This window comes from Perognathus longimembris, chromosome 14 (genome assembly GCF_023159225.1).
Source record: "Perognathus longimembris pacificus isolate PPM17 chromosome 14, ASM2315922v1, whole genome shotgun sequence".
In the NCBI taxonomy this organism is placed as follows: domain Eukaryota; kingdom Metazoa; phylum Chordata; class Mammalia; order Rodentia; family Heteromyidae; genus Perognathus; species Perognathus longimembris.
The window spans coordinates 38,842,570-38,857,933 of NC_063174.1; the positions used below are offsets into that span (position 1 = coordinate 38,842,570).

Here is a 15,364-nt window from a genome sequence, read left to right on the forward strand (position 1 = left end):
TATAAGTTAATCTGATTTGGGGAAGGGAAGGGGAATCCAGAAAGGTGGGACAAATGGTGAACCAATGCAACAGTGATACTCACTAGACACTAAGTTGGCAAGGAACTTTACAACTTAGGGGGAGAAAGTGGGAGAAAAATGAGGGAAGGGGTACCATTGTTCAAAAAGAAATGTGCTCATTAACTTACATATGTAATAATAACCTCTCTGTACATCACCTTTACAATAAAAAAATCTATTAAAAAGAAAAAAAGCTGTAAGAATTACTTTTCTTAAATTATTTGAGACAAGCACTTTACCACTAGGCCATATTCCCAGCCCTTCTTAAATTATTTGAATAGGAAAAAGGATGAAGAACATCTATGCCTTACTGTTTGTATTGCTAATTTAAAATTCTCAAACTAGAAAGCTTTAATTGGTATGATTCTTGTTATTGAATTTGGCTTTCATTTTGATAATTACAAGTCTTTACTGAGAAAATTTAAGTTTACAATTACAATAATGGTTACCATTAATTGAGGACTTCCCTAAATACTATGGTATTTTTCTCATTTATTGTTTCTAGTTATCCTGTGACATACTGATGGATAATCTTATGTCACTAAGGAGGCTGATGGTTCCTGAGGACTCATAGCTTATCAGTGGATGAGCTGGGATTTAAACTCATATTTAAGTGTCTTCAGGGTCTGAGCCACTAGGTTAAGTTGTTCTTCCTCCCCTCCCCCCTGAGTATTTATGATGCCTCTCTTCTCAATTAGTTATAGAAGTAGGATGCATTCTTGTTTTAGCTGAAAATAATAGACTTTTTGTCTGTCTTCTGTAGCAATCAATATTTGTTGGTTTGACATCTTTAGCTACTCTGATCAAAGTTCTTTCATTTACTGTTGTGTTAATAGTACTAGAAGTCACGTGGTTCTTTTTACTGCTGAAGGAAGAAAGGAAATGATTTTATTTCACATGTGGTATCACTTTCTAAGTGGCAATTCAGGCTGAACGGCTTCCAGTAGTCCTCTAAAGCAAAACCCTAGAGGGCAGGTACTTCCTCATGTGAATCTATGCAAAACAGCATCTGATGCTGCTGTGTGGTCTAACTGCAAGGGCGTGGTGTGTGGATAGCAAACAAAGCAGGCCTTTTACATTTCTGCCCCCAAAGCCAAGAAAAAGACAAAGCAGATGACAAAGTAGGAAATGGATTTGGTTTTTGAAAAACTTGAAATAAATGTAAATAGTTCAGGCCTAGGGTTGCAGCTCAGTGATAAGAAACTGCTTAGCATGTATGAGTGAACCCAGCACTACAAAATAATAAAACTTAAAAAAAACTTCATAAGTAGTCAATATCTATATTAAAAATACAATTGTTTCATATTCTAAAATACTAGAAGGGCCTGCTGCTTATTATGTACTGGTCTGCCAGCACTTGAGGGGTAGGATGGCATGATTTATGAATCCAGCTGAATAGCTTGTCTAGACAGAACAAACTGTATAATTATATAAGTCACAGCTAAGGAATTCTGGTTGAATAATTTTAACAATTATTGGAAGCTCTGTGTCATTTTATATTACTTTGTGTTTTCTTACTGTTAGCTTGTTATTGTAAAAGTTTTTAAGGCAAACCTTAGAACGCCTACTGAGATTTGATGTGCTATGAATCCTCTCTCACCCCCCTCCCCCAATAGTGAGGTATACAATCAGAGCACTTTGCTAGTAGGCACTGTACCTCTTGGGTACAGTTGTTCTAAATCTAGTTTTTTAAGTAAGTTATGTTTTCCATTCAAACAACTGTATGCTTCTTGGTCTGGAGAATTTAGTGTATTTGAGTAAGAGTATTGCTTCCAGAATTAAATTTGAGCAGAGAATTTTTCAAAAATCAATATGACAAGTTGCCATTATTATTAGTTTTTTAGATAGGGTTTTGCTATGTAGCCCAGGTTTGCCTTGAATACCCCCTATTCCTCCTGCTTAGTCTCCCAAACCTGGCTAAAGCTGGCATCTTTTTTTTTTTTTTTTTTTTTTTTTTTTGCCAGTCCTGGGCCTTGGACTCAGGGCCTGTGCACTGTCCCCGGCTTCTTTTTGCTCAAGGCTAGCACTCTGCCACTCGAGCCACAGCGCTACTTCTGGCCTTTTCTATATATGTGGTGCTGAGGAATCGAACCCAGGGCTTCATGTATATGAGGCAAGCACTCTTGCCACTAGGCCATATTCCTAGCCCCTAAAGCTGGCATGTTAGATCCAAATTTCTTTTCAGTGGAGACTTAGTAGTACTTTGTAAGTCTATTCTTCTATAATAACTTGAGCTTTTCTGACACCTAGTTTTATGTTCTTCCTTCTTCTTGTAGTCTAGGCAATCTACTTTCCTTCAGTTCTGAGCCTTAGTTCTTCACAGGACAGTACGACTAGTCTGTTATTCACCGTCCTCCACACTAGCATGGAACAGTTTAATATTGCATTTTGTGGAAGATCTTTATGCATCCTAGATAACCATTCTCTCTTTTTTTTTGGCCAGTCCTAGGCCATGAACTCGGGCCTGAGCACTGTCCCTGGCTTCTTTTTTGCTCAAGGCTAGCACTCTGCCACTTGAGCCACAGTGCCACTTCTGGCCATTTCCTGTATATGTGGTGCTGAGGAATTGAACCCAGGGCCTAATGTATACGAGGCAAGCACTCTTGCCACTAGGCCATATTCCCAGCCCAACCATTCTCTTTTTTCTTTTTTTGAGATTTATGTTTTGCAACAATCTCATCTCATTCACGCCCTCCCCTTCCCCCGCCACCCGGGCCATGCCTCAGTTTGAGGCTTACGTTCAGTCTTTTTTTCTTTTTTAAACAGCATTATTTGATGATACAAAGTTGATTTTGATTGTGTGCATGCGTGCGCACGCACGCTTGTGTGTGTGTGTGTGTGTATGTATACGCGCTCTGGTACTTTGACTTGAACTCAAGGCCCCTTAGCTTTCTCACTTAAGGATGACATACTACCACTTGAGTTACAACCACTTCTGACTTTTTGGTGGTTAGAGATTGGACTTTCAAGAACTTTCCTAACTGGGCTGCCTTCAAACTGCCTCCTGAACAATTAGGATTATACAAGCCACTGACACCCAGTGATATAACATTTTTTTAATATATGAAAAGCAATCAGCTTTTTTTTTTTTTTAATGATTATTAGTTTTTGTGCCCTAGGAAGCCCTAACCTGTCCTATCCTTAAAATATTTCAGGACAAAAGATACTATTTTTGTTTGGGTTTTGCCTTTATGTTGATGATCTATTTTAATTTTTTTCTTCCATATGACTGGTTCTTCCATATGGTTTCTTCCATATGACTTAGTCCTTTAAGGAGGTATTTATAATTGTGAGCTTGGGGCCCTCTGATACTTTGGCATTGTAGACATTTTATTTAGAAGCTTAGATACTGTTGAGGGATGACCATAGTAAAGGTACAAGAAAGGTCAAAATCTGTATGTAGTGTTTTGGGTAGATGCTTTTAGTTGTGTCTTCATAATTTTCATGACAGTGTCAAGTTGTTACTTACAAGTGGATGTACTTTTGACTATTGGTTCATCATCAACAGTGGTTGGAAGAGTGCAACCTTGGCATGCATATACGTTACCAAGTAAGTTATTGTATCTATGTACAGATGTTCTGTGTAGTTGACCTGTGGGAGTTAAGAATCTTCATTCTATTGCATCAAGGAGTTGATGTGAAAGAATCAAGTTGGCTTAACTCTTTGACAGCCTACCATAGTTTTTATTAGCTATGTTTTTGTCCATTTTTAGTTTCTTTAAGGCACACCTTATTCTTGGTGTGTCGAGTTCTCTCCTGTGTTGCAGTGACCAGCTCCTGAGGCTGGGAGAGTTCTCAGTTGCAGATTTGTTTTGTTAGTTGTGTGTATTTTGAATGGTTCATGTGTACCAGCTATGCTGTAAACGTGTTATTTCTCATAATACTCCTGTTTTACAGAGGAAGTTAGGAGGCTGTCAGTATACTTGGGTGATAAATAGGGAAGCGTACCACAGTCTTGCAGTCAACCTTCTAGTGGTGGCTTCTTATGAGTCCTTTTAAGTATTTGTTGGAATACTCAACACTACGAAACCGAGATACTTAATGGGAGAAGGAAGAGTTTCAGGGGTATATGTGCTGTGTGGATGTCTACGGCACTGTATAGCACTTGGATACTGGCAGAGGGAAACCAGGACTTCTTTCAGAAAGAGCTTCACTGTGTTACTGCACTGCCACCCATCAGACTTCATGATTGTACCCTGCTAGGGGGCTCTCCTTGCTCTTAGTTTTGGCTGATCAGAGGAGTGCAGTATGGACTGAAGGGAGACTCCCTAGAACCTCAATTCTGTCTCAGAGCTGGTGTGAAACAGCACAGGGCACTGGCCAGCTCATAGCAGTACCCTCTAAAGCAGAATTCTTTCTCAAGAAACATTAGCTTAAGTTGATAACTCTGAGAAACTGGGACAGTTCCCAGGCTGCTCTTTATTTGCCTAGATAAACAACAGGCATTAAATAGAACCATGCTGAAAGCAGAGGTAATAAAATTCACTGTGTTCTAATTGTGTCCTTCTAATAGGCTTATACTACATTTTAACCCCAAAATGATGCCTAAACTAGAAATTTGTACACATTATTAACTAAATTAAATGCTTCTTCTTAAATAGTATTAGTTTTGCTTATTTTTGCCACTATTTTCTGCCTTAAATGGATATTTGTAGTTTTAAGCTTGTTGAGCAGTTAGGTTTTTTGTTTTGTTTTGTTTTGTTTTGCCAGTCCTGGGGCTTGAACTCAAGGCCTGAGCACTGTCCCGGCTTCTTTTTGCTCAAGGCTAGCACTCTACCACTTGAACCACAGCACCACTTCTGCCTTTTTTCTATATATGTGGTGCTGAGGAATTGAACCCAGGACTTCATATATACGAGGCGAGTACTTTTACCACTAGGCCATATTCCCAGCCTTGAGCAGTTAAGTTCTTAATGAGCTATTTTGTATTGCTCTCAAGAAACAAATTTAATGGCCTTATTTTTATTTTAATGTATACTTTTTAAGTGTACATATGTATAGTGTACATTTGTATAGATATATAGTTTACATATAGTATATTTAGAACATGCACATGTGCATTGCTGGCTATGGAACCTAGGCCTTCACACATGATTGGCAAAGACTCCATGAACAGTCCCTGTGTTTAGATAACAAGAATCAAGCCATGCAATACAAGTGACTTAGATCTATAAGTCAACTTCAACACACTGACCATTTAGATCTCAGGCCAACTTAGATTTTGTCTCCTAGGTGGGGATTTGGGACCTATCTCAGAACCATACCTTGCTTGCTTGGAACAGTACTTCCAGTTGTCATGTGAAAGTAGCAGTTGTCATTTCAGTATCTATACATATATGAACATTAATTGCTTATTGCCAGGGGATGCTTTGAACTAACATTGTGTGTGTGATCATTTGTAAAATGTACTGTTCTGCATTACTGCCTTGTCCAAGTGACTAGTGACTATATTTTATAGTAGAGAGCTGTCTTACTTTTGTAGATATTAGATAATTTGAATCTAATAGTGTTTGCTTAGTTATTTATACCTTAATGTTTTTAAGAAGAAATTTCTTGAAGACTCAGCATTTAGCATTGACTCACCAGGTAATGGCACCGGCATTCGTGTTAGATAATCATCAAATAACTAATTTTGTCTTGTTTAATGCCAAGAGCAGATAGACTGTCTAGTAAAAAGAGCATGCAAAGCTCCAAGTCAAATCTAAATGTATTATTTAGAAGCATACTAAAATCTTGGAAATTTTTTGTCATTAAAAATGGAACGTGGTTTACATGGTGTCATATTTTCAAAAATCTGTTTGAGTGCTACTGTAGATTAAAAAATGGCCCTCATGCTTTTATAGTATAACAGGTTACTTTGAGAAGGAAGTTGATGCATAAGGTTTGGTGCATCACTCTGCTACCGCTCTATTTGGATTCCAATCTTGTCTCTACCATTTAACTATTTGTGAGGCCAGCCTGAGTGACATATTGAGACTTGTCTCAAAACAGATTGAAGCAAGGATGAGATTGAATCTATGAGGTGATATTTCTTCACACTAGTGGGAGGTTTACTTTTGGTACCTTTTAGGTGGGGCTTTATGTTACCGTTTTGTTGTTTTGTTTTTTTCTTTTATTGGTCATAAGGCTTGAACTCAGGGCCTGGGTGCTGTCCCTGAGCTTTTGTTTTGCTCAGAGCTAGTGCTCTACCACTTTGAGCCACAAGTCCACTTCTGTTTTTTTGGTGGTTCGTTCCAGATAAGAGTCTCATTGGCTTTACTGTCCTGGCTGGTTTTGAACCATAGTACTCAGATAATCAGCCTCCTGAGTAGCTGGGATTACAGGCATGAGCTACCAGCATCCAGCTATTTTATTGTATTTTATGAAGAACCTTTGAACAGTAATTGTCAAAACAGATGACTGTTACCAAATTACAATTAACAGTAGTTCTTACTACTTTCAGTATAATTACCATTTTGTTCTCTGTGTTAGAGGTTTATACTAGGCTCCATGAAAGATGAGTTTGTAGGAGAAGGAAGAAGAGTGATTAGCAGGAAGCAAAGTTAGCAGCAATAGATTTCTCTAGTGACTTCGGGGTGGGGGGGTGAATCCAGGCAACTTGACCTTTACTTTCTGTCTGCTGTGAGTACTGTCTGGCATTATATCAGTCTCCATACTGGTCCTGGGCTTGTCAACTTGCTGTATAGTTTCTGAAGCATAACAAGAGGCCTTTTACTTAATGTTTTGTTATATTCTCCAAATGAAAAAAGGAGTACACATCTCTCATATTAATTCACTTCAGTTTTCCAACCACTTGTAAGAATCTTGTTTTATATAGCAAAAGAAGTGGGAGCTCAGTTGAGTAACCATGTGGCAGGGCTGGCTGTACTGCATTGAGTTTTTGCATTGGAGCTTTGGATCCTGAATATCTTGGGTAAACTATGTAAACTTTCTTGGTTATGCAGTCCCAACTTGTGAAATGAGGGTATGGAGATAGTAATTGTGGTTGATCCTAAACTATGAATATTGTGTAGGCTTAAAGAGGTTGGGAATTATCACAGATAATTATATGTGGCAGACTTCCCAGAGGAGTCTTAAAACATTTTCAGAGCTGCTTTCACTCAGCCATGTGAGTTAAGGCCTTACTTTGTGCCAAAGACTGCTTTGGAGACCGGAGATAGAGCTGTGAACAAGGCAAGAGTCCTTGCCCTCGGGAGTTCATGTCTTAAGGCACGGAGACAGGAATATACTCAGAAACACAGTGGTGGCAAGAATTTCTGTTAGACTGGATGTGGAATTGGGAATAGAAAAGTCAAGGACAGCTTTGCTATTTGTTCAAGTGACTGTGTGGTTACTTTAGCTCTCTACAGTGATTCTAGTGAAACACTGGCATCCATGGTGTTCAACTGGGGTTAGGCAGCCACTCTCTAGACAGTCCTGCCCTTCTGGATCAGCTGGTTGAATTGAATGTTTATCAAGAGTCAGTTTTATTGCTTAATGAAACCCATTTTTATAAGTTCTTGTTATAACTGTAATTAAATTATATGTAATCTGATCAAATATGAATTTTTTAAACAGAAATATGCTAAGTATTTTGGAAAGCCTCTGAAGGCAAGTCTCCAAAAAAAAAAAGGCACTAAATTATGTATGGTCATGCTGAGTATAAAAAGTCTGGGGAAATAAATTTCCACAAGGCTTTTCAGATTGCTTCTAGATAGTCTCTGAGTTTATATGCCATGCTAATGAAGAAGGGGAATTGGAAGCTGTGCTATATATGTTTGTGGATATGATTTGTGTAAGAGTGGCTAGCCAAAAACTCAGTCTAAAGATTGAGGTGGGTTTTTTTTTGTTATTATTATTTTTTGCCAGTCCTGGGGCTTGAACTCAGAGCCTGAACACTGTCCCTGAGCTTCTTTTGCTCAGGGCTTCCACTCTACCACTTGAGCCACAGTGCCACTTAGAGCTTTTTCTGTGTATGTGGTACTGAGGAATAGAACCCAAAGCTTCATGCACCACCAAGCCACCTTCCCAGCCCAAGACTTGAGTATTTTGGAAAAGGCTCTGACTTTGGCAAATGAATATATAGCACATTAATTTCCTATATAAAATAAGCATAAGTCAATGTTGATGGTTCTCTCTCTAAAGACGCTTTCTCAATTTCCAAATTAATTATTGTCGGATTAAGAGAATTTTTACTGTATCCACTTGGTAGAAACAATTTAGGAGTTTGTGCTAAGAACCTTCATAATAGTTAATGTCTTGCTTATACCATTTCTAGGATTTCATCCTGTGAAACATTTCTTTTTTAAACGTTCAAAAACATGTCCAAAGATGTTTATCATTTCAACTATTTTAACATGAAAACTGGGTGCAGCTTATGTGGTTAAATTTCAGCCCCTTTATATAGAGACCAGGCTGTCTTACAGTAAGCATACATGTGGTATTTGAAGAATATTAAATGACACAAAAATTTGGCATAGCAGATTGTTAAATTACCAAGTAGACGTAATGTTTCATATGCTCTGATTTCAAATTTTAAATGAATATAGTATTAATAGGGTTCATCTCTGAATGGTAAATGAGTGAGTTTATATTTTAAACTTACTTTAAAGATTCTAGTTTTCCACTTGTTAATATATACTATTTTTTTAAATTATATTTTTATTGTATTAATAGATGACTGAAACTTTAAAAAGATGTTTTGGAATTAGTTACTATTGAAGTTTGATACTTTATAGAATGACTTATAAGAACAAAGGTGAAAATAATACATTTTGCTTTTATTGGCTATAGCAATTATTTGTGTTTAAATATGTAAACAATCACTTTGTTTAATTAATGACATATAAAAGTAAAGTTGCCTTTCACCTGTATCATAGGATGATTATAAAATTTCTGTTTAGCATCATAGAAATAAAATTATTTTTAATTTTAAATTATTAGTCATAATAGCTTGTTAGTAATAATTTATAATAATTTAGTGGTTAGTAATTTTTATGATAATTAAGAGAGTAGTTTGTTCTATTTTCACTTTAGTGGAAAGTGGAAAGACCTGTTCTCTCTATCCCAAGTTACAGACTTGGGAATGGTAAAATTTTAGCCCAGATTCTCCGATTCTAACTTCATTAGTCGTTTCTGTTTCTTATTTTCTGGTCTTTACTTTAGTAAAGTCAGGGATGGAAAGAAGATGGTGGGGGCTGAGGAGTTGTTTGTGGATAGATGTGGAAGGATGAGGAGAGGGAGTAAATTCGAGGCTTGCTATCCTGCACAAGGGCACTTTGGAAGTGCTGAGTTGGTTATGTCATCTAAGTGATTGGAGGAAAATGTAGCTTGAGAACAGAAGTGCTATCAGAGGGAGCCTAAAGTTGCTATGTTTTTCCAAATAACTGCATTGGTTAGAATTTAGGAAGAGAGCATTAGAGCTTTCAGTAAGGTGTTCTAGGAAATAAGCTAAAATTTACTAATAAGAGTGCTTTTCCATTTTCAGTGAGGTTCCATCCTGATAAACCCATAGCAAGTAAAAAATGTGCTAATGCATTCAGCCTGTCAAATGAGCATCATACTTACAGCTCTGGAGTATTGGTTGTTTACCCTCCGGATCGTGTGGCTGAATGGAGCAGTGGCTGACTAGAACTGGAGCTGCCCAGCATGAGAAAGTATTATGCTGCCTATCTCTAGCTCAGAAAAAGATCCAAGTTGAAATTACAAATCACTTTACATCATTGTAAACAGATTAGGTTAAAGTCTCATAGGTCAGGGACTCCCAGTATCTAATGTTGAAAGTAAATCTGAGATACCTTGGGTCCTCTGAAAACAAGGCTTTCATTTGGACCATAGCTACTCTGGGGACAATGTGAGACTCCTCAGTGCAGAAGGTCTCAACTACTTTCTGCCCCTCATACAGCTACTCATACATGTTCCTCAGTGGAGTTGTGAATTATGTTAACTGATTCTAATTAATGCAGCAGCAACAAAATTGAATTGACATTTGTCTTTAAGAAGTGACTGCAGAGGACAGTAGGTTGGTAATGTTGATAATGCAGACACAAATGACCTGGAAATATTTAGCAAAGCTGAGAGCTCTTCAGGATAAGCTGTTACCACTGTGGTGATAACTGGAAAGTGAATTCTGCTTAAAACAGTTCAGTTTTCCTTTGTAAAATTACCACAAAATGGAGGACATTGTGCTAGAGATTGGAGCTATTGTCCTTTCAAAAAAAGCAACTAGTTCACTTTCTGTTTTTCATTTTATACAATATATGTTTATTAAGTGTCTCTTAGGTCCTAGCAGCATGTTGGGGAGAAGACAAAACCTTCAATAGGTGTCGTCCTCCATTGCTTATTTGTGAGGGATTCCTCCAGTAGTGTGTGCTTTGTTGGTTCGGATGAAGACCTGTCTGCCATGCCCACCGGGCTGATTAGTCCCCCTTAGGAGCTACCCCCTGGGAAGGGGCCCTTTGGCCTCCCAGAGTAGTACCTAGCTTTCCTTTTTGTCATTTGTAATAGAATGTAATTATAGTTAAATTCTTAGTTTTCATTTCTAAATTGCATTTTTGCTGATAGATGTTGCTATTATATTTCATTCTGAAGAAGGTACAATTCAGACTCTTAAGTCAATGTAAAAATGAATTTTCATAAGAAAATTTTGCATTGAGTGTTATATTCTGTGTGTTATTTTGAATGCATTATGTATCTTGGTTGGCCACTAAGTCTGACAGAAGCAATTGCGTCTTAGGCCACAGGAAGGAAGCTCTGTGGTGGTGGTAGTATGTGATATCTCCTTTCACATATGTCACCTAACAGAAAGCAGCATGCCTTATGTGTGTGCCATGAGTCAGGGTTCACTCATGTTCTGTCAGGCGAGTCATACATATACTTGCTTATCCAATAAGACCTCAGGCAGCACTCCTCTGTAAATAAAATATAGCATATACTTGAGGCTTGGAGTGTTATAGTCAAGGCAGGTATGCAGAATGCTTTACTGTCCCCAGATATGCTCCTCCAGCAAGTTAAACTCATCAAGAAGCTACCTCTTCCATTTAGAAATATCTAGTACTTCCTCAGGTTCGTGATTGAATAATTGGTGAGAACAATGTTATTGGAAAGTCTAGTGTGTTTTACCTCCCCCTTTACTTTTGTGGCAATAATGAGGAATTATATAATATCCTCAAGAAGTAGAATTTCCCTCGGAGTATTAAAAGTGAGCACAGTAGTTGTCAAAATTCATGACAGATTGTGTCAGGAGTACAAGGAGAGGGAGTGTGTTTGTGTTTGTCTATGATGTTTCAGTAATGGAAACCTTTGGAAACAGAAAAACAAACAAAAAAATCTACAGCCACTATATCAAAATAAGCATTTGATTTGGAAAAAGTTCTTTCCAAAGTAACATTGTTTTCTGTAGTAGAGTGGCTGGTGCTCTCAGTGTGGATGTGTTTGTAAAGGAATCAATGAGAGTGGAAGGGGGACAAGGTCTATCCTTCCAGTGGTGTTGTTTCTGCTTGAGAAAAGCAAAAATTATGTCTGTTAAGTCTGCTTAAAGAAGATGGAAGACTAATCATGTTTTCACAGAATGCAGAGATGTGTTATTGAATTATCACGGTGTTGTTAAGGTGGGTGGCATCATCTCACTTTAGCAGTGGTATGGAGACCCTTTCCCTCCTGGGTGTGCTCACTGGCTGAAGAAACACCAGCTCTACTGTGAGACTTAGAGGCTGGGGTGGCAGCAGTGAGCTCTAAGTGAAGCTGCTTTCTTTGCCATAGGCCTTTTCGTATATACATTTCAAAAGTCCAATTGTATGTGGTTGTGTCTGTGCTTGCTCTCTGTTGAGGACATGCAGGTGGTGTGTGAAGCCCAGTGTGTTAGAGACGGGAGCAGCTTGAGATGGACAGATGTGGATTGAATGGGCTCCTGCCTGTTTGCCTGATGATTCACCTGCGTCTTTAACATCAGCTCAAAAGCAAGCAGCCAAAATAGCCAGAACTGTTGAGCTGTGTTGGTCATTGGCACTCTCGCTTCTTAAGTCATATTTTTGAGGATGACTGGTTAACTTTGTAAAGGAACGATTTTTTTTTTGTGGTATCTTTAAAAATACTTCATACATTAACCTGATTTAAATAATGCTACATTGTTGCATTACCTTTAAAATCTATTTCTGGGGTAATATTCAATACAATATTTACATAAGTTATACAAAACATTACTGTAAGTTTAAAGTATGAATGAAATGCCTTTTTTCCCTTTTGAGATCGGTGAGTTGCATATAGATTTTTGTAGTCCCCCTACTCTTCTGAAAGTTCCCTGGGGTTGTACCTAGTCCCTCACCACCACCCAGTAACCAGGGGATGGATGGAGGTCTACTTTATCACTTGTTTTAGAACCTGTTCTCCTTCACTTGGAGATGCTGTGGGTCACATATCTGATTTCTCTCAATTGCCAAGGAGTTTACTCCATAAACACTGCCATGTATTTATCCAGTGTTCCACCACAATGTGTTTGTGAGGGTTTTTTGTTTGTTTTTCTTTTTGGTGCTAGTACTGGGGCTTGAATTCAGGTCCATGTACTCTTATTTGGCTTTTTCCCTCAAGATTGGCACTGAGACAATTGAGCCCCCCCCCCCCCCCCGGCTTTTTGCTATTTATTGGAGAATTTTGTCTGAGCTAGCTTTGAACCATGATCCTCAGATCTTAGCCTTCTGAGTAGTTAGGGTTATGGGTATCAGCCACCAGTGACTGGGTGTTGTTGTTTTTGAGTATTAGAGTTAAATTTATTGTGAACATTTGTGTCCATATGCATATAAAGTTTCCTTTCTCTTTTAGGAGTGGGATATTGGAATATATATGGCAAGTGTACATTTAAATATTTTAAGATAGGATCTCACTATGTTGCATAGTCTGGGCTCAGATCTCAGCACTTGCTAGGTAGTTGCACTACTTTGCTCCGTTTAACATTTTTTCTTCTTTTTGGTGGTACTGGGATTGAATTCAGGACCTAATTTGTCCTGCTAGTTATGTTCTCTGCCTCTAATCATTTTTGCTTTTAGCTATGCCTATAATCCTTTTTGCTTTTCATTTTTCAGATAGGGTCTTGTGCCTGGTCTTCTGCCTGGTTGGGATTGTAGGTGTATAGTACCATACTCAGCTTTTTTGTCTCTCCCCCACCCCCCAAATTTTTAGCCTTAAAATCAGTACTCCTGATCTCTGCCTTCTGAATAGTTGGGACTGTAGCTGTGCTCTATGTGCCAGGCCTCCATTTAGCCTTTAAAGGAACTTTCAAGCCATTTTCTAGAACCACCTTGTCATTCAGCATGCACCTTAACAATGTCTGGGAGTTTCAGGTGCTTGACATCTTTGTCAACAGTTGGTGCTGTTAGGGTGTTAGAATTTTTTATATTACCATTCTAACAGATGGCTAAGTATATCTTATTTTGCTTTTAATCTGTCTTGACCTAATAGTTGATGCATTCTTTCATGGACAAGCTTCCATTTGTATATTCTTTATAGTGAAGTGTCTGTTCAGGGTGTGTTTTTTTGCCTTTTAAAAATTGAGTCCTTTTGTTTCTTGGTTGAATTTTCAGAGAGTTTTAATAAAAACATGGCCTGGGTACAAAAGCTTTATTATATGTGTGAGTTAATTTTTTCCACTCTATTAATAATACCTCCTCAGAGCAAGAATTTTTAAGTTTGAAGAAGTCTGCTTTCCCCTATTTTTTCCCCCCCGAAATGGCTTACTCCTTGGTCAAATACATATATGTGTGTGTGTGTGTGTGTATATATATATATGTATGTATATATGTATGTATGTATGTTACTTTTTTCCAGGCTATATACATTTTCTTTCATACTACATTTTCAAAAAGTTCCATCGTTTTTCATCTTATATTTAGATAAATATGGTTCATTTTGAGTTCATATCTGTAGAAAATGGGAGGCTGGATCTCAGACTGGGCTCCATTTTTGTAAATGAATGTTCAACACATAACCATTTGTTGAAAAGCTAGCTTTTCTCCATTGAATTGCCTTTGTACTTGAGGCAGTTGATTATATTTGTGCCTGTTGACTGCTCTAGTATTTCCTGTTTTCCTGGGGCTTCCCCTTGTGCATTTACAAAGATAGGACTTTAGAATGCAGCTCTGTTCTTCCTGTGACTACTCATGTCCAGGGCCAGGACGGAAGAGGAAGATGGCAGCAGATGTTTGCCTCTATATTGTGGGATCATAACTCCTTGCTTAGTTCAGAGAGGAAAATTCCTTTTCCTCAGTTTTAGATGACTGTGGTTCCTGCTGCCTGCTGCTGCTGCTTTGGGATTGGCTAAGGCTGAGCAGTTAGATAGAGAAAAAGAAAGAAGAAAAACTGGCATTTCCCTCAGTTTCACTAGATTGAGGAATCTTTTCCAGTTCCTCTAGCTAGAACTCAAAAACTTACTCTTTCTGTGATCACTTCTGGGTTTCAGGTTGCTTGGAGTCTAGACTTGTGGGATTTTATAGGGGAAAAGTGGGGAAACTGCTGGTGCTGTGTTCTTGGAGCACTGCTTTTCTTCTCTGGTCAGCCTGCTGCCATTGCTTTGTTGAGCCTTCAAATAGCTGCTTCTTGAAGCTTGTCCAGGTATTTAAGCTGCATTGACTGACTGGAAGGGCTTCATCCTGCTCTGGGGCAGGAGTGCTAGGGCAAGTTGCAAACGTTGTCTATTATTGTGAGATAATAGATATTACTGGCTGAGTTGATTCACATTGTACAAAGTATATTAGCAAACCAGAAACTATTCAGTTTTGTGCATTTTGATTGGGATTCTTCTCCCAATCAAAATGAAAAGGGGACAATTTAAGGTAATCATTTTAATACTTTGTGCAAACTTCCTTTTGCTGATTTTTGTTTTCACTATTTGTCTGTGGTTCTTACCTTTGCTCACATTAAGAATTGTCTGCATTTAATCCTTTTTTTTTTTTTTTTGGCCAGTCCTGGGCTTTGGACTCAGGGCCTGAGCACCATCCCTGGCTTCTTCCCGCTCAAGGCTAGCACTCTGCCACCTGAGCCACAGCGCCCCTTCTAGTCGTTTTCCATATATGTGGTGCTGGGGAATCGAACCGAGAGAGCTTCATGTGTAGGAGGCAAGCACTCTTGCCACTAGGCCATATTCCCAGCCCCTGCATTTAATCCTTTGATATCTAGTTACTAGTTATCTCTAAGATGTGAGTAGACTTGTCTCGTTTCTAAGTTCTTCATACAAGGTTTCAGGGGAATTAGAGAATGCAGGGAAGTCCAAGAAGGAGAGGCTGAGGATGTTCGTGTTCATTCTTTCCTGACTTAAAAAATGTGGACTAAATATAAT

General features: G+C 38.3%; 1 protein-coding gene across 5 annotated transcripts in view; it reads left to right on the forward strand.

Moving 5' to 3' along the window:
- Positions 1-15,364, forward strand: part of Sipa1l1 (signal induced proliferation associated 1 like 1) — a 251,478-nt gene that overhangs the window by 31,168 nt on the left and 204,946 nt on the right. The window lies entirely within an intron of this gene.